Raw genomic sequence first — 19884 nt, 5'->3', positions numbered from 1 at the left:
AATGCTCCCAGTTTGGTGGAGAAGAACATTTGGCATTGTCCCCAGCAGTGTGTAGCAAGCTGCTTCCTTCCATGAGAACCAACAAGACAGCAAAATGGATGAATCATACTATGGGAAAGTCAGACTCCAGAACCAGGTACCTTATATATAGTAGACAATTGAAAGAGGCCCTTGGGGACAGAAGATAATGCTATTTAAATTTCCTTAGGTTGAAAGCAACAACAACAATAAAAAGACTCTGGCTACTTTAAACAAAACAGAAAGACTTTGCTGGAAGGATACTGGGGTCAAAGGGCTTTTGGGTATGTTGTGCACTGCACAACTCAGGCCATGGGGAATCATTCACGTCATCTGTGTGAATGGCACTTCCTAGGGTTGTACAGTTCACTGCCTACACAACTGTATTCAACAGCCCTGCTGGAATATCTGATAAAACAGTTATTTCTCAAATCATCTGTGCTGAAGGCCCAGGTGTATTATTGTTGTTGTTGTCAAAATCCATTGTAGATCAATACTTGGGTAAATTAAATAAATGTAAATTACTATAAAAATGAACTACCATTTGGTGTCTCAGTAGTGTCAATTACTACAGAAGTTCCTAAATGCTCAGTTTCTGAATGTCTGAATTTACGTCACGTTAGTTTGGGAAACATAGTTCAGGAAACAACACTGGCCCACAAAACACTTTGATTACACTTTGGGGGTAGTACTGACATAGATCACCCAAATGCAGAGACATGGAATGGAATCAGAAGTCCAGAACAAATAGAACCGGGAAGTCATTCTCCCATTCTCCACATGGTTTTCTCTCTGCCTCACTGCAGAATGACTTTCTCCAGATGGTAGCACGCATACCAACTAAGAGCTCTTTACATTTTATATCTTAAAACTTCAACCACCAGAGAAAGAATTATTTGGTCTCAAATCTAAAAATTCCAGGGAAGAGGCTTAGTGGCCTAGCCTGGGTCTAGAGCTCACTCCTACAGCTACAAACTGTGTCATTTATGGCCAAAGGGTAAAACACATAAGAAAACACCAGCTCCTTTGGGGATCAGACAAATGGTGCTGGGAGCAGTCTTTAGAAGAGGGGTTCAGTGTTACCCAAAATAAGTGAGTGTGCCAGGCAGATAAAACAGTAGGTTTCCAATTATTTGGTCTATGTTTTCCTTTTTCTCTATTCTGCTGCATTCTTCTGAAATGTATTTCCCTCCATAAAGAGGGCTGATAAATAATTAAGTGTGGGAAAAACTAAAGATTTCAGCACTCTCACAGAAATTTAGAAGACATGTTAGTATATTAAAGGCTCTGAGAAGTCCTGCAAGAAGGAAACCTATTTAACTGTGTTTAATCCAGTGTTTCCTGAGCTCATTTGACCACTGAGAACTTTTTTAACATAACATCCAATAACACCCCATGATTTAGTGTTTCAAGAACACGTTTTGGGAAAGTGCTTCTAGATGATGGATATTCTCCAGAAAGATGTGACTCAAATCCTTAAAAAAAAGAAAGAAAAGAAAAAAAACTTTTAAACAAACTAGACAGCTGGGTATTTACAGAAACTGTAAATTATTTGCAAAGAGTCATTTTATAAAAGAAGTTACACACCATCTTGGTTACCAGTTTGTAAGCTCAGAGTTTTATACGCTCAACTTTATTAACATGGGGTACATCTCTGCAATGCCAGACCCTCCCTCTCTGGAACATTCCTTTCCCAAGGCACTCTCTCCCTGGTTGTTCGCAACCCTTTCCATGTGATGTCTAGCACACACCCTTCTTCGAAGTAAGGCGTATTTTTATGCCATTATATGATTGGTCACTGTGGTTTGCAAAAGTGACTTAATAGCACGCAGCCCCTGTCCTACCCCGTGTGCTTGTGTAATAAAGGACCCCACTGAGGTGAGCAACACACCTGAGAGCAGTTTTAACAACACCCCACATCTGGGGAAGCTTGGAGGTGGGGCCCATATTAATAAGTATAATGAAGGCCTTCTCTTTAAGAAGAGATTAGAATCTTATCCCAGATCATCCAGCTGGATTACCAGCACAACTAAAGGACAGAGAAAGCCACTGGGGTGATCAGGATCAGAGGGCAGAATATAGGTTGGCCACCTCTAGTCTGGAAACAAAGGCAAATATATAATCAATGGGTTGATATGGTATTATAAGGCATTGATTGATTTTATCGTATAATGCATGATAAATTCCTGTATCAAGCAGGACCTAATGTCAGAAAGTGCTGTTCTAAATGCTTCACCTGAATTAGCTAATTTAATTCTCACAAAACCCATGCAAAATGGGCACTTTCGGTCCTTCCTAAGGGAATAGGGGAGGAAACAAGGCACACAGGGATTCCGTTCCTGGTCCGTTGGTGAGCAAGAGGAGCTGAGCGTTGAGCCCAGAAAACCTCACTCTAGAGTGCAAACTCGCAGCCACCACACTGCAGCTACCCCCTCCGGCCCTTCCCACCCCAGGGCTGGAGGCCCAGATACCTGGGTTTGGCTGAACAGCCATCAGTAAACAGGACTTTAGGGTTCTCTATCTTACTTGCTTTTGTTTTAACACAGGTGTCAGAGCAACAACCACCATCACCAACATCTGTATTGTTCTTTGCAGTTTGGTCGTCATCACAAGCCATTATGGCAAACCAGGCAGAAACTAGAGTTCCACCTATAGATGAGGAAGCTGAGCCTCTACCCACATGCCTGCCAACCAAGTGGCCAAACCAAGCCCTCTAAGTCGAGAGTCTCATGGGCTTAACTCATTTCCCATGTTGGGTTCTATGGTAGCCAACATCCAAGATGGTTCCCGACAATCCCTGACTCTTGCGTCGCCCTCCCCCGTACTGAATGAGACTCCCCTGTGTGACCACTAGGATGTTGTGGAAATGGGGCTGACTTCGAACACAAGTCATGATAGACGTTGGAGTTTCTGCTCTGATCTCTCTGAACCACTCACTCAGGAGGAAGCAGCGGCTGCATCATGGGGATGCTCCAGCAGCCCCAGAGAGGGGTCCTCAGCGAGAAAGTGGCGCTTCCTGCCCACAGCAGCACAAATGTGCCCACCATGTGAGTGAGCCCTATGGAAGGGGAGCCTTTAGCCCTGGCCAGCTGAGCACGGCCCCAGCTGACATCTTCACTGCAGTTTCATGAGACCCTGTGATTACTATCGTACACATCAGTTTGACTAGCCATGGGGTACCCGATTAAACATTATTTCTAGGGGTGTCTATGATGGTGTTTCTGATGGAATTAACGTTTGGATTGGTGGGCTTAGTAGAATAGACTGCTCTCCCCTGGGCGGGTGGCATTATCCAACTCACTGAGGGCCAGAATAGAACAAAAGATGGAGAGAGGAGGAGTTCACCTCTTTTTCTCCTGCCTCACTGCTTGAGCCAGAACATCTCATCTTCTCCTGTCCTCACACTGGGATTTACACCATCGGCTCCCCGATGCTCAAGCCTTCAGACTCAGACTGAACTACACCACCAGACTTCCTGGGTCTCTAGCCTATAGACAACAGACTGTGGGACTTCTTAGCCTCCATATTTGTGTGAGCTGATTCCTCATAATAAACTGGTTTTTTATATACTATATTCATAGGTGGTGATATTCATTCTGTGCTATATTCATACAGCATATGTTTACTATTGGTTCTGTTTCTCTGGGAAACCCTGACTAGTACAGACCTCAGGCCAAATCCACCTGGCTAAATGACTCCTGAACTTCCATGAGATAGGAGTGCCTAGGTGGCTCAGTTGGTGGAACATCTGCCTTGAGCTCAGGTCATGATCCCAGGGTCCTGGGAGCGACCTCAGTCTCCCACGTCAACAGGGAACCTGCTTCTCCCTCTGCTCCTTACCCTGCTGGTACTCTCTCTTGCTCTGTCCCTCTCAAATACATAAATAAAATCTTTTTTTTTAAAAAAGAAGATTAATATGAGATAATAAATGTTTTTTGTTGTTGTAAGCCATTTTTAACTGTGGTTTTATTTTTGTTTGTTTGTTTTTTAAGTTTGGGGGAAATTTGTTCTACAGCTCACCATAACTAATCCAGGTTTCAACTCCAAAGCTCTTCTCTGATGAGGGTCACTAACCCGCTGTGATCTTGAGAAAGTCTTTGAAACACACACTTGGACTCAGTTTCCTCCCCTGCTAAATAATAGTCTAGGAGAATTTCTGAGTCATTCTTAAGGTAACTAACCAACCATTACAGGGATTCAGGGAATGCTATCAAGATGAACATCTGGCACAAAGAGGCCAGTTCATGACCAATGTCCTCATACACTGTATTTAAGGGATATTTCATGTGTGCATCTGATCTATCAACTCATAGAGATCTAATTCAAGACTCTGCTAGCAATCACCCGCACACGGTCCCTGAGCCTCTCTTTACTCCCCTGCTCTGTGCTGAGGCTCTCCAGAAACAGGTGAGCCTTTGCTCACACTGTAGTTCACCAAAAATGCCTTCCCAGCCCTCCATCTCCCCAAACCTCTCCCCTGCCGAAGGTCCATCTCAGATGCCTTGGACCCTGTGACTCGGGACCACCCACAGCAGGAGAAGCAGCAGGCATCTCGGCAATGGTGGGCTGGTAAATGTGGAACAACCAGCTCTCTGGGGAGAAAAGGTTCGGATTTGCCATCTTTCTTGATTTCTGTGGTATTGACCCTTCTCCCACAGCCGGTTTGAAGCTCCCAACAGGGCACCCCTCAGCGCAGACTTGGGAGGGGACATGCACGGTCAGGTTACTCTGCCGGTACGGGCTGGCCCCAGGGCACCCCTGCATTTTGGACACCTCACCTTCCCTGACTGTCCTCTTCATCATTTTGGAATGTCCCTGGGGCCTGTCTCCCTCTCCCATCCCCAGCATTTCCCCCTCAGCCCAGACCTTCTTCATCTCCTGCCTGGACTACTGGGACAGCCTCCTCCCTGTTCTCTCTGCCCGCACACCCTCCTCACTCCCCTCCCTCCCCCCTGACACCACTGAGGGAGACTTCCTCTACCGTCACCTCATGGCCCCATGTTGCCCATCCTCGAAGTCCTTCAAAACCATGAGTTTCAAGGGGAAGGTCAAGGTTGTTGAATATGCAAGCCCTCTACAACCTGACCTCTGTCCACCTCTCCATCTTCTCATACACACACACACACACACACACACACACATGCAAACACATACATGCGCAGACACCCAAAGCACTTCTCTGAGGAACCATGGCGCTCTTCATGCACCCGATATTCCTACAGCCTTCTGGCTTCTCTCCAGTCACAAATCCCGCTCCCCCACTCTGGGCTCATCAGCTTCACCCTCTTCCTCGAGCCCCTGTGTCTACACATTCCCATGGTGTTTTCTTGAGAACTCAGTGAGGAAACTACCATGGGAAATCACAGCCCATTCTGTGGCCCACTGCCTTTCTCTCCCCTCTCAAAGCCACAAGCTCCTGGAGGGCAGAACCCTAGAGCAAGTCTCCTATTCTTCAGTGCCTGGCACTGTGTTGTGGCCTAATGGAAAGCCTCTCTGGGTCTGGAGGAGAGTGGCACCAGGAAGTCAATGGGTGAGGCAGTGGGAAAGGGCAGAGCCAAGGAACACTCCCACTAAAGCCTAGAATGGACCCCAACAAACAGAGATGTAGGTTGCTGAGGCCAGGGGTTGTAGAAGGAAGGGACTGAGAACTCTATAGTGGCTGAAGCTCCCAAGACCCCAGCCCTATCTATTCTCCCTATCCCTCTCCCTGGCTGGACAGGGACCCCACTCTTCCTAGTTAAAACCCCTCTCTTAGGCTCTGTGTTTTTTTCTGTTGCTTTAAATTGGATGGGTTCAAAATAGCTACTGGACCACATGTTAGAGGCTCTGGTCCAGGCCTGAGCCCAAGGGTGAAGGGCAACCTCTCCCCTTTCCCCCAAAAATATTCAAACCTAGGTCATGGATCACCTAGACAATATCTCAGAGTTTAGGTAATTTCCTTAAAATAATTATAAAAGAACCACCCTTGGCATGTCAGCTCTGCTCCACTTACTGAGAGACCAGTTTCTTCACTCCAGCTGGTTTTCCATCTGAAAAAGGAAGTTAGTGACCAGCTGATCACTAAAACCTCTGACACCGTGGTGCTAAGTCAGTTCCCCCTCTCTGTGCCTTTTCTCATCTGTAAAATGGGATTAATAGTATCTACCCATCTCAGAAGGTTATTGAAGATCAAATGAGATAATGGTTATAAAAATACCATTGTAGGGGGATGCCTGGGTGGCTCAGTGGGTTAAGTCTCTGCCTTCGGCTCAGGTCATGATCCCAGGGTGCTGAGATCAAGCCTGGCTTCGGGCTCTCTGTTCAGCAGGGAGCCTGCTTCCTCCTCTCTCTCTGCCTGCCTCTCTGACTACTTGTGATCTCTGTCTGCCAAATAAATAAATAAAATCTTTTTAAAAATTAAATAAATAAATAAATAAATAAATAATACCATTGTAGGGATGCCTGGGTGGCTTAGTACGTTAAGCATCCAGACTCTTTTTTTTTTCTTTTAAGATTTTATTTATTTATTTATTTGACAGAGAGAGACATAGTGAGAGAGGGAACACAAGCAGGGGGAGTGGGAGGGGGAGAAGCAGGCTTCCCGCAGGGCAGGGAGCCCGATGCGGGGCTCGATCCCAGGACCCCGGGATCATGACCTGAGCTGAAGGCAGATGCTTAATGACTGAGCCACCCAGGTGCCCCACACATCTGGGCTCTTGATTTCAGTTCAGGTCATGATCTCAGTGTTGTGAGATTGAGCCCCGTGTCAGGCTTCGCGCTAGGAAGGGAGCTTGCTTAAGATTCTCTCTCTCCCTCTCCTTCTACCCATCCCCCACTCTCTCCCTTCCTCTCAAATAAATAAATAATAAAACAAAATAAAAATAAATAAAATACCCGTAGTTATATCTATTAGTTATTACTTGTGAAAGTTAATTATTGTGCTGAAAGTCCTTTATAAACATTCCTAGGTGATTTAACTAAACTTTAACATGATCATAGGCATCTCAGAAATGTTAATTTAGAAGAAATAAAAAGAATACATTAAAGTTTCCTAAGTGAGGACCCTTCTCATCATTGGGCAAATGCAGAGATGAGACTTCGACTGGGTGAGCTATGGCAGAACTGCAGACCAAGCCCATAGCTTCATTCCTGCAATTTTATTCCCCAATATCTACACAGAGGACTGGCCATTAGAATCCAGGCATGCCTGTTTATTCTAAGGCTTGTCCCGAATGTTCAGTCAGCCTTTTAACAGAGCTGCTGGAGAGAATTAAAGTAACTCATGCCTGTTTGCCTTTCCCAGGTAGAGCATAACTAGGTCACTCTGGTATTCCAGAACGTCCTCTTTCCATCATCGTCATTTTATTGCAGGTGGTGTCATTATTCAGCCCTTCTGAAGCAAGGTCAAGGTTCAGAAGTAAGCCAGGACTCACTTTGATCTTCACGATCATGGTCACACTCTGTCCAGCAGCATGCCCTTTATCTCCTGGTCTCCAAGCACAATAAAAGTCTAATTAGGAAATCTCTATAATGTCTTTGAGAACTAGTACTTTTGGAGTGGCTGAAGCCAGGGACAGCAGGAATGACACCATGACACTCCACAGCTTTGGCCTGAAAATTACTGCTGACCACTGTCCCAAGCTGCCAACCAAAGAAGGCCGCTCCCTTTCATTTTGCTCTGCAGATAGGCAGGGAAGCTCTTTTGAGTAAACATCTGTGAGTAAATCACCATTGGCTCACGCCTCCCTGGGCCCCTGGTCACCCAGGCCCTCTCTCTGGAATCCTCCGGCCACTATACCCATGGCACGGGGAGTACAGTTTCTGTTACAGTCATTCCAACTGATGTTCAGAATAAAAAGTTGAATTCGAAGCAGCTTACTTTTTCATCAATGTATGCTTACTCAATCTAGAAAGGTAGACAGGAATGGACGGCCAGATGACCTAGCTACAGGTGACCATCTTATCTTGCAACAGTGCAAAAATCCCTGCGGGTGTAAGACACTGAGCAGGAAAGACTGCCTTATGTCTCCCACCACCCCCAAAGCAAGAGTTAGCCAAGGCCCACAGTTCCCTGATAAGCAGATCAGAAACCTCCTCTTGGGATTAGGAAAGCAGCTCATTAGATAAAAGGCATGACAGCAGAGCCCACTGGTGCTTCTGTGATAGGGTAAAATATCATTATTAATAAGAAAATGTTAATATTATGATTATAAAAGTTTTTATATTTGTCAATCAATTTACAGACTGAAAAACAAGCCGTTCTCAAGATTGACATCCTGCTAATACAGCCGAGCAGGTCAGTGAAATGTGGAATTGTGTCCGTATCTGTTGGTAAACAGCCACTGAACCAAGCTTCTTACTGTGCTCCTCCTTCTTGTGTCACCCTGGCCATCCAGCCACTTCCTCCAGAATCCCCCTGAAACACACTCCTGGCCAAGACCCAGCAATCAGAGTTCACGGCTGGCACCAAAGGGGCCCTCAGGACATGTCCTGGGCCAGTGCCATGGCCCATGGCCATTCAGATGGGTGGGTGAACCCACCACACTGGTTGTTAAATATTTTAATGCCTCCCCTGCCTATCTGCACTGAGATGTTTCCAATGGACCAGCCTTCAGGGTTCTTGTACTCTGCACCCCATGCTCTGCCCTTTGGCTTGGTGGCAGCCCCAGTCTGGGAACACAAGTCAGGTGGCTACAGAAAGCCACGGGGCAAATGCTGAGTACCTGGCCAGGCCTTTCTTTAACTGCAAGGGAGGAGTGAGAAATGTCCGCAGTGACTAGCACTTAAAAGTGACCTTCCCCCTCCACAGTGCCCCAAAGCCCCGGGTTGGGTGCCTCTTAAAAACCAGAAATAATAACACATCACAGCCACATGGGCAAGTCCCCAACCTGCCATCTGCATCCATTTCCCTCTGTTCAATCCAATGGAGAGAGATAATAACCTATCTTCGGCTTAATTAACATCTGGGCCCGCTGCTGGGAGATTCCCAAACCCACGTCTCCCTGTAATTGCAAACCTTTATTTATCTGGGCACTTTGATGACAGCCTCATAATGGGAGCTGTGGCCCCAACCCCACCCACATCCTCTCCCTTGCCAGCTGCCCACCTCCCCTTTGCATCCTCCCCAATGAGCCCTATTTCTCTGCTGCCTCTCTACCCCCAGGCCCTCAGGATCCCTTGCCCCTAATCCCTCTCTCCTGTGCCGTTCTGTGCTGAGAGCGCTGGGAATGTGGAGACCAGGACAGCAGTCCCAGAGCTGCCCATGACTTACTCCCCACCGTGAGATACCTGCACTTACAGTGCCCAGCCCTTTGCTTTGCACTCAGTAGGTGCTAAAGCTTGTCAGCAGTCCTCCTTTCTCCTCCATTCTACTCTTTAATCCCCAGATCTCTCATCTGAAAACTGAGTTATTGCTGCTTCCCATGCCTGCCTCCCTGGGTGGCTACAAGCATCAGGAAAGAAAGTGGCTGAAAACTTCCTTATGTTAAGTTTTTAAGTACCACCGACACAGAAAGTCAACCTCCTTGGAAGGAGAGGGGATTCAGTCATGGCCAGACAGGCCTCGCACAGGGCTGGCTCCTGGTGGAGCCACCCCAGGTCACGTTCTGGCCTCCCATAGTGCAGATCTTGAGGAAATATTTGATCTCCATCCCCAAGAAGGTTGGAGAAGCAGCACTCCCAGGAAGTAACAAGAGAAGGCCAGAGCAGGCTTGGCCACCATGTGGCCCAACCCGCCCAAGACCCAGCCCAAGCCCGCCCTTCAAGTCCCTCCAAGAGGATAGCAGTGAAAATGCCTCACATCTGTATCACACTTTTCCATAAAAAGTGGTTCATAGTCTTGATATTCTTTGAATTGCACAATGGCATAAGGTAGCATAAGAATCTCTATTTACAAACAAGGGCACTAGACCTCAAGGAATTGAACTTCTTTGTGCCAGGTCACACAGGGAGCCTTGTAGAAGGGGGGTCAATCCCAGGCCTCAGAGTTGGAATCCTGTGCTTCTCCCTGGTGGTGGTGACCTCCAGAAAAGACACCACTTTGTCTTTCTCCTTCCTTCCTTCCTTCCTTCCTTCCTTCCTTCCTTCCTTCCTTCTTTTTCCTGCCTTGATAACAGTACCTTTATTTCTACTATTTGCAGATTTATCCCTAAACTTATCAAAGGATAATGACTGAGAAGCTAATGTTATATTCCATTGACACGTGTAACAGTAAATTTCCAGAAAATTCTGTTAGATCCCACAAGCCTTTTTTAAAATACCATTTTCAGTGAAAGCATTTCTAAAATGCTTTATACAGTTCTTTCTTTTAAAATTAGATTGGTGGGGGGCACCTGGGTAGTTCAGTTGGTTAAGCATCTGGCTCTTGATTTCAGCTCTGGTCATCATCTCAGAGTCCTGGGATCAAGCCCTGCGTCCAGCTCTGCACTCAGCGGTAAGTCTGCTTGAGGCTTCTTTCACTCTCCCACTGCCCCTCCCCCTACTCGTGCTTTCTCTCTCTGTCTAAAATAAATAAATCTTAAAAATAAAAATCTATAATGAACTCCTCAAACTCAACACACACGAAACAGACAATCATATCAAAAAATGGGCAAAATATATGAACAGACACTTCTCCAGTGAAGACATACAAATGGCTATCAGACACATGAAAAAATGTTCATCATCACTAGCCCTCAGGGAGATTCAAATTAAAACCACACTGAGATATCACCTTACACCAGTTAGAATGGCCAAAGTTAACAAGACAGGAAACAACATGTGTTGGAGGGGATGTGGAGAAAGGGGAACCCTCTTACTCTGTTGGTGGGAATGCAAGTTGGTGCAGCCTCTTTGGAGAACAGTGTGGAGATTCCTCAAGAAATTAAAAATAGAACTTCCCTATGACCCTGCAATTGCACTCCTGGGTATTTACCCCAAAGATACAGATGTTGTGAAAAGAAGGGCCATCTGTACCCCAATGTTTATAGCAGCAATGGCCTCGGTCACCAAACTGTGGAAAGAACCAAGATGCCCTTCAACGGACGAATGAATAAGGAAGATGTGGTCCATATACACTATGGAGTATGATACCTCCAACAGAAAGGATGAATACCCAACTTTTGTAACAACATGGACGGAACTGGAAGAGATTATGCTGAGTGAAATCAGTCAAGCAGAGAGAGTCAATTATCATATGGTTTCACTTATTTGTGGAGCATAACAAATAGCATGGAGGACATGGGGAGTTAGAGAGGAGAAGGGAGTTGGGGGAAATTGGAAGGGGAGGTGAATCATGAGAGACAATGGACTCTAAAAAACAATCTGAGGGATTTGAAGTGGCGGGGGCAGGGGTGGGATACCAGGTGGTGGGTATTATAGAGGGCACGGATTGCATGGAGCACTGGGTGTGGTGAAAAAATAATGAATACTGTTATGCTGAAAATTAAAAAAAAAATAAAGACTAAATTTAAGTTCAAAAAAATTTAAAAAAATTAAAAAATAAAATTAGATTAAGTGTGCCTGGGTGACACAGTTTGTTAGGCCTCTAACTCCTGGTTTCAGCCCAGTTTGTGATCTCAGGGTCATGAGATCAAGCCCTGGGTCAGGCTCTGTGCTCAACATGGAGTCTGCTTCAGATTCTCTCTTCCTCCCCTTCTGCCCCTCCAGCTCATGTGCGCTTGCTCGCTCTCTGTCTCTCTCAAATATATAAACAAAATCCCTTAAAAAATAAAATAAATTAGATTAGGTTATTACAAATGTAACACACTAATAAAAAAAAATAACCCCACCAGTACAGTACAGTATAAAGTATAAAGTAAAAGTTCCCCTATCTTTCCTACCCCCTGGACCAGTGTGCAGTCTTGGCTGGCTGGTAGAGATGTTTCTGACAGGAGACAGCAGGACCTCTATTGGACCACTGGGTGGGGCTTGGAATTCTTTTCAGCCCTTCCAGGAGCACTCAGCAACCACTCACACACCTGGCCAGGTCCCCCTCTCGCCTGGAAAGCAGAGCTGTCCCTCTTCCCCAGTGTCTGGGTTCCATGGAGGGAGGAGCTGAGGCTTCAGTGGGAGAGAAGAGCACAAGCATCTCCCCTCAGGTGGCCAGAAATGGGTGAAGAAGGAACCTCCTTGTAGGGATTCTGCTCTGCCTGGCACACTGGGGAAGAATGAGCTGACCCACTCTGCAGTCTCACAGAAAAGTGTGACAGATGGCAGAAAGGCAAAACTTAGAAGAACTTTTCAAGAACCACATCTGCCCCTCCAGGTACAGGGCTGTCTCAGGAGAGAGGTCTGCTCTCAAAGGTGGCAGAAATTCCCAGACGCCCTACGGAGGAGAAAGCCCACCTCAAATGTTTCCTTTAGTCTTGAGCAGATGTTTGCAGCCTCTGTGTCTGAAAAGTTACTTGAGTTCTGGGTCCTGAGCTATTCAAAGCAACCCTTAGGACCAGGTGTCAACTGAATGATGCTTCCCTTCATAAACTCTTATAAATAGCAATTTCCTCTTGATCCTCCTAGGTCTTTGCTCAAATAAACCTGAGCTAGACTGCATTTCCAAGCTGTTCTTGTAGTTATGTGTAGCTAGGGGCTGAGTCCTAGCCACACACATAGAAGTTGTGTTCATCACTGCTAGGCATGCCTATTAAAATCTCCAAAAGATCATGCACTCTCTTTCTCTGTCCACTGGAAGACATTGTCTGGTAGAAACAGGTGACCCAGAGAGACTTCTGAGACACTGGGGTAGGGGTCAGCACATGTTTTCTGTAATGGGCCAGATAGTAAATATTTTAGGCCTGTGGGCTATGATCTTTGTTGCAAATACTCAACTGTGTAATGCAAAGCTGCCATAGAGAATACATAAATGAATGAGCGAGACTGTGTTCCAATAAAACTCCAGATACAGAAACAGCCAGGCCCAATTTAATCAACTCCTATTCTAGAAAGTGGTGGAGTCACAATACAGACAGAGCCTGGGCCCTGACTGATGGTTTGACAACCAAGACTCTTCATTCAGAACAGTGCATAGGTGAGAAATAAACTCTTCCTATGTTAAGCTAGTGAGTGTGGGACCTGTTAAAGCAGCTAGAATTCTTTATCCTATTTAATTATACCCACCATATTCTATTACTTCTGGTTGCCAAGTTCATGGGTTAGGAAATAGACCAATGAGAAAGAAATCCTAAATATTATTCTGGCCTTCAGAAGTACAGGGCTGGAGAGAGGTTGCAGGTAGGAGATCTTCAAACACATCCTACAACCACCTCCCCCTTCAAAAACAAAAAAGTTATAGAAAACTATGCTTCCTCTAGAACCTAGATCAGGCAAGTTTTGATGACTTTGTCAGAGCCTTTGAGGAGACCACTTTGATGGTTGAACAGGATGATCATCTCTTATGTGAAGCCCTCTACAACTACATCCCCTCCCTTGGATGGATTGGGGTGGGGGGGATTGCCCTTCCTCTGTGTTCCCTCAGTACTTTACACATAAATTTACTATACCTCTTTTGATGTTGAATGGATATCACATATTTTGGTCTTTCCCTCTGGATTATGAGCTTCATAAGGGCAAGGACTGCTTGTGGTTTCCATCCTTGTTTCCTTCTTGTTTCCCACCTCCATTCCCCCAATTCACACTGCCCCCATCCCTCCCCCACAACTAGCACAGTGCTCGGCACGCAAATAGGTGCATTATAAATGTACACAGTATGGGTTGCCCGGGTGGCTCAGTCGTTAAGCATCTGCCTTCCACTCAGGTCATGATCCCAGGGTCCTGGGGTCGAGCCCTGTACCAGGCTCCCTGCCCCATGGGAAACCTGTTCTCCCTCTCCTACTTCCCCTGCTTGTGTTCCCTCTCTTGCTGTGTCTCCCTCTGTCAAAAATATAAATAAAAATCTTTTTAAATAAATAAATACACACAGTAGATGCATTATAAATGTTTCTTCAGTGAGGGAGAGAACAGGAATGAATGGATGGAGACCTGCGAAAGTTAAGGTCAATATTACCTGAGTTATAGATTGGGAAACTACATTATTTATCATCCAAACTAGGACATTTTGAGAGTGAAGGGTGGCTCTGTTATAATTATGTGATGACCTTGGGCATAACTGGGACCGTTCTGAGCAAACCAGAATCAATGGCCACCCCAGCAGTAGGCTTCTCTGGATCAAGGATCATTCTGGATCATTCTCCAGTGATACCGAGCATTCTTAAAGGAATTTGGTGATTTCTGTTAGGTTAAGGACTTTTTTTAAGCTTAAAAATAAACAAGTAAGAAAACTCAGGGTACAAAGGAAAGGAAAGGGTGATGTGATTTGAAGTTTTTCTTGGCAGAAATGTGGGAGGATCAACATAGCTCTCTCATTGCGCTATGAGTGTTCACTGATCATTTCACACTAATGCCAACCACAACAGCTTGAGTTTACAGTACAGCTCATATTCATCCTTGAGCACAGTCCCAGGCATACCCACAGGAACACACACACACACACACACCAGTTCCATCAGGACAAGAGGACCCTAAATTTTCCTGTGTGTACTCTAACTATATAGAGGGTTTCCGATAAAAACCTTGAACATCCTCATTTCTTTTTTTTTTTTTTTAGGATTTTATTTATTTATTTGAGAGAGTGATCGAGAGAAAATATGAGTAGAGGCAGAGGGAGAGGGGGAAGAAGACTCCGCAGCTGAGCAGGGAGCCTCGTGCGAGGCTCCATCCCAGGACCCTGGGATCATGACCTGAGCCGAAGGCTGAGACTTAACAGACTCAGCCACCCAGGTGCCTGAACCTCCACATTTGTACAAAACAGTGTATAGAATTACTTTAAGAGGACTCTGTCCTAGTCATAAACATCTATCTGAGAGGTGAATTAAATTATGACTGCAAATATTTGTGGAGCGTTTTGGGGAAAGGTGTGTGTGTGTGTGTGTGTGTGTGTGTGCGCGCGCACGCGCTCACATGTGCCTGAGTATAGAGTACTAACCATAGTGGAATTACTGATCTGGGCTGATAATCTCATGCTGATGAAATGAATCCCATTACAAAGAACAAATAAAATCCCTGCAGAGAGCGCAAGCAGGCACCATGCTCTCCTGCCACGCCTGATGGAAGAGATTGGGCTGGACACAGAGCCACATGTTACATGTGGGTATCTAGAGCTTCAGACGGAAAGTTAGCCCCTAATCTTTCCACATAATGCACCCCATTTAGAGACCCACCTACTGTTTCCTATTCTTAATAGATTACTTCTCGTTTTGCCTTGTTTTCCGTCCTTCAGTCCTGGGAATATGTTTCATGGAAAATGTTCCTGCCCACGACACATTTGCACTATGGGGGAGCCCCACCGAGGCTCACTCATCCCAACTGTGGTATTTCAATCGGGATATTTCAGTAGCAACCACTCCTTTCCTGTACTACCCTTGACAAAACATCTGCTCTTTCATCCAAATTTTAGATTTTTGAACCTCAAAACAATCTGAAAGAACATTTAAATGTGACTGTCTCCATTTCACAGAAAGAACTGGCCCCCAAGGAGACTTGCTCAAGGTCAAGGAGCTACTATACAGGGAAACCAGAGCTGGAACCGAATCAAGTCCAGTTCTCTTTCAGCCATACCTTATAGCCTTGTCCACAGGAAGACGGCCCACCATCCACCATAGCTACCCAGGCCTACATCTTTCAGTTAATATGGGACATTTGCTAAGACCTGATTCAAGGCATAAGACTAATACCTCTTTTGACTTCAGCAGTGTGAACATCTCCAAACAGGTCTGACCAGCCGTGGTCTCTGGGAGCTTTCTTCCGTGGCAGCAACTGCTGCTGATATGAAAGGAAGGGTCCCCCACACCTTGGTATGTTTACATATCACTGTTGGACAACCATTATGTGGTTTGGTCGAAGCACAGATGGGAGCAGCAAATCATGTGATTCTCTTTTAAAGAGATGAGCTCCTCTGCTGGAAACCAGGTGGTGAACAGTTTTCCCTGAGAATCAGGGACATTGGGGGCAATTTGACATGCAAAGGCTAAGATATATATCTCTACAGAGGAGGCCTTGGGGGAAGACAGACAGCAGCCATAAATAAGGAAGTGCTGGTGGTTTTGCCGTTCGGTAGATGGTACTTGGGAATCATTTGCAAGCCCTGAAGTGGAACACAGAACTGAGAGTGTGCTGATGCAGGACCCTGTGGCCCTCCCCACCCATCCTCCTTGAACTCACATGACCTTGGAACTATCACTTTCTCTTTTTCTATATAGCCATTCAGCTGCAAGAGTGGAACCTTCAGGAATATAGCTTATGGGGTCAGAACATCTGTAATGTGAATATTTCTTCCTGCCTCCTTCCATCATGGTCCCCAAAACATCCTTCCTATTTGGCATCTTATATCTCAAAGGCTTTGAATATTCAAGAGTCCCCTATTAGAATGTTAATTCCCTAAAAAGGGCATTTAGGTATGGGACAGCCACTGTAGTCTGAGGAACAATAGCTTGAGAAGACAAAATTGCAGACCTTACCTCTTGCAGAGAGGAGGGAAGCCCTACACATCAGACACACACGGTGGGCCCCTGGCTCGAAGGAAGAGGGACTCCCCACATTACTGTTGAGAGTTTCTAAAAGAGGGTAATGTGGTGTCTTAGAAAGAGATGAGGGGAAAGTAGAAGCCTGCTACAAGCTCTGATCCCTGTGACACCTGTCTTTCCCTCTCCTGGGCCTCAGTTTCCTCATCTGTAGAGGGAAGGGACTGAGCTGGAGGAGTGCTAATGTTCTGTCTGGCTCTCAGGCTCTCAGCGCTAGGGAGTCAGCTGGTGACCCTTTGAGTTGAAGGTTAGCTAGTCCTGGAAAAGAGCAGAGGGAGAATCCCTGACAAGCAGCTAAGAAGAAATTCTCCTAGGAAAAGGATCTTGAATTGGGGTGGGTCTTGGAGCAGGGCCTGTCACAAGGGGAGGTAGGCAAGCATGCCCCAGGTTATCAACCTCCTCTTATTCCCAGACTTGCTGCAAGTGGGTCCTGGTCTCCATCATTAGGAGAACAAACACCCTGCTGCCTGGTGCCCTCAGGGCCTTTGATCAGATGCCTGGGCTCTGCCAAGTTTCTCTTGATAGTGGCTGGGTTGCTTCCAAACTTAACCTATCTCAACCCAAAAGACACAGGGAAAAGAGTATAGGACTTAGAGTCAGGAGACCTGAACTCCGGCCCCATCTTGCTGAGTGATCAAACTTAGGCAAGTCCTTTTATGGTCCTTTACCTTGCCCTAATCTGGTCCTTAGATTCAATGTGGGTCCCCATTTTAGGACCCACTATGGACTCCAAGCTTTGAGGTAGTGAAAGGGCTGCTTGACAAGCAAGCCTTGCCCTGGCTTGGTCGAGAAAACCTCTGCATTAAACTCCAGTGGGGGGGATCCAGGCCACAGGGGGCTCCCAATGATGAGCCCTGGTCCCTAGAGCCCCAGGATAGAGGTTTCTTCTATTCTTCCCACTAAGGGATGGAGGAAGGCAGAAACACACTTGAACTTAACCTTTACTCCTTTTTTAATTCAGAACATTAATGCTGAAAGTCTTGCTATTATATAATCCAACACATCCATTTTATTCATGAGGTCCTGAGGCTAGAGGGGGATTAGTGACTTGATTAGGTTAATGCGAAGGGATTCCAGGTCACTTCAAGGCCTGCATCCAAGGCTCTTCCTGAAGGCTTTCTGACATACCACATTATCTGAGCCTTCATTTGACTCAAATTAAAAGGGATTGGGGCCATAACCTTGGGGCTGGGATGAGCAGGAATGGGACTCCAACTCCATCCAGAGCCAATTCCAAATAAACTTCCCTTCTCCAGACCAGAATCACCCCTCCCTAGGAAGTTTAGGGAAGTTCCAAGGAAACTCTTGAGAATTGAATCTACTTCGTGTAGAGACGAGGAGTCAGTTGAACCCCAATCTTTCCTCCTTCCCAAACATATGTCCTCAAAACCTTAAGGGGCACCTGTGTGGCTCAGTCAGTTAAGCATCTGACTCTTGATTTCAGCTCAGGTCATGATCTCAAGGTCATGATCACACGGTCGTGAGATTGAGCCCCACATCAGGCTCCTTGCTGGGCCTGGAACCTGCTTAAGACTTTCCTTCTCCCTCTCCCTCTGCTCCTCCCTCCCTCCCACCTCAAGCACACACACACTCTCTCTCTAAAAACAAAAAACAACAACAACTACAAAAAGCAAAAAAAAACTTGACTCCTCCATCTAGGTAATGCCCTTGAACTTTATCAGGCCTATTCTCTTAGGCTGAAATGGAATGGTTCCTTTACTCCCTCACTGCTGTTGCCTGAGTACCAACTAGGTGCAAGGCTCTGTGTTAAGTTTGGTGAATCAGAGATGCCTGGAGACACATGCCTGTCCTTGGAGTGTTCAGCCAACCAGGAAAGATACGGATAATTAATAATCACGATGCAATGGGAAGAGCTCCCCCACCCTCAAACTAGACCTGCTCTTCTAGGGTGAGATCTCACCAGACCAGATCTCAGGGTAGGAGCAAGAGGAGACCAGGTTCCTCTGGGAGCCACCACCCCACCCACCAGGAGCATTCTTGCCAGGAAGACACCACCTGCCCTTTCTATCTCCAACATTAGGCAGCCAGCAGATACTCATTCACACCTGGTGGCAAGAATGCCATACTTAAGAATGACTTGACAAGTATTTATCATCAAGCATCTACCAGGCATGAAATGTAGAGGTATCAAAGAAGAAGGGGGGTGGATCACAGAAAAATTCCACTGCCAGTTTCTGCCATCCCAAAGTGAAAAATTTGGTTATAAGCCATGAGAATGGGAGGAATGTGAAAAGAGCATGGGTTTCAGAGTTTGGACCCTTGGGTCTTGGTCCCTCCTGTGTAAACTTGGACACGACATCTCCCCTCTAGGGCTCAGTTTGCTCATCTGTAAATGAAGGACAGAGCCCAGGGATTGCAGGACCAGGGCCAACTAATGACTGTGTTTGATTTGTTTGTCCTTTCAAGTTTGGGCTGCCTTTTCTTTTAGGTTTGGTTTCAGGTCTGAGCTAGGCTTGGAGGAAGGAGGAGACATGAAGACAGGATCAGGTGGGAAGCTGGGCAATTAGAGAAGCCAGAGAGAAATGAGGCCTTACAGGAGGAAATGGGATGGGACAGAGCTGAAGAGGAGATGTAGAAGAGGGGGCTGTCAGAAGGGCCACTGTCTGGCGGGGTTAGAAACATGACCCTTGCTGGTGCCACTGAACAGACCTAGAGAGGGGAGGGAATGGGTGCCACGTTCCAGGGCCACCTAGCCATTCCAGCCACCAACGTGGTGGTTATTCAGGGCTGCTCAAAATGGGATCACCTCACAGCGGCTCATGGTGGGGGCGGGTGGCCCCAGGCAGCCTGTGGCCTGGGATGGGCCAGCAGGAGCAGAAAAGGCCCCAGCTGACAATAAAGCCAGATCCAGATGTGGCCATATGCAGGAAAACCTGGTACTGGGGGTCCAGAGTGCCCTGACCTGTGGCTTCCCAGCCCTCCCTGAGCCTGGAGTAGTTTCTCGCATGTCACACATGATTCCCAGGCACCCGTTGCACACACACTTCTCACTCCGTCGTGCATCACTTCCCAGCAGATGTGAGGACCACTGATGCATACCACGTGGAGGAAAGTGTTCTGCTTATTAAATTACTAAATCCTGCTAAAAATGAGGGCAACTGGCTCCTACCAGAATTTGTATGTTTCTCGTGATCCTTGGTGGACTCCCGTGCAGTTTTTTCTGTCTCAAGTGTGGTGCCAGGGGTGTGTTCTACCAGCCCATTCCCTCTCCTTTCAAGAGCAGGGGGCCCTTGAAAAGCAGCTCTGTGTCTGGGAGGGAATTGTGCTTTCTCAGTCTAACAGAACCTTTCTCATTTGTTTAAAATCTGTTCTGCTG

Source organism: Neovison vison, chromosome 6 (genome assembly GCF_020171115.1).
Source record: "Neovison vison isolate M4711 chromosome 6, ASM_NN_V1, whole genome shotgun sequence".
Taxonomy (NCBI): domain Eukaryota; kingdom Metazoa; phylum Chordata; class Mammalia; order Carnivora; family Mustelidae; genus Neogale; species Neogale vison.
The sequence above is the reverse complement of the archived record's forward strand: the minus strand, read 5'-3'. Positions refer to the sequence as shown.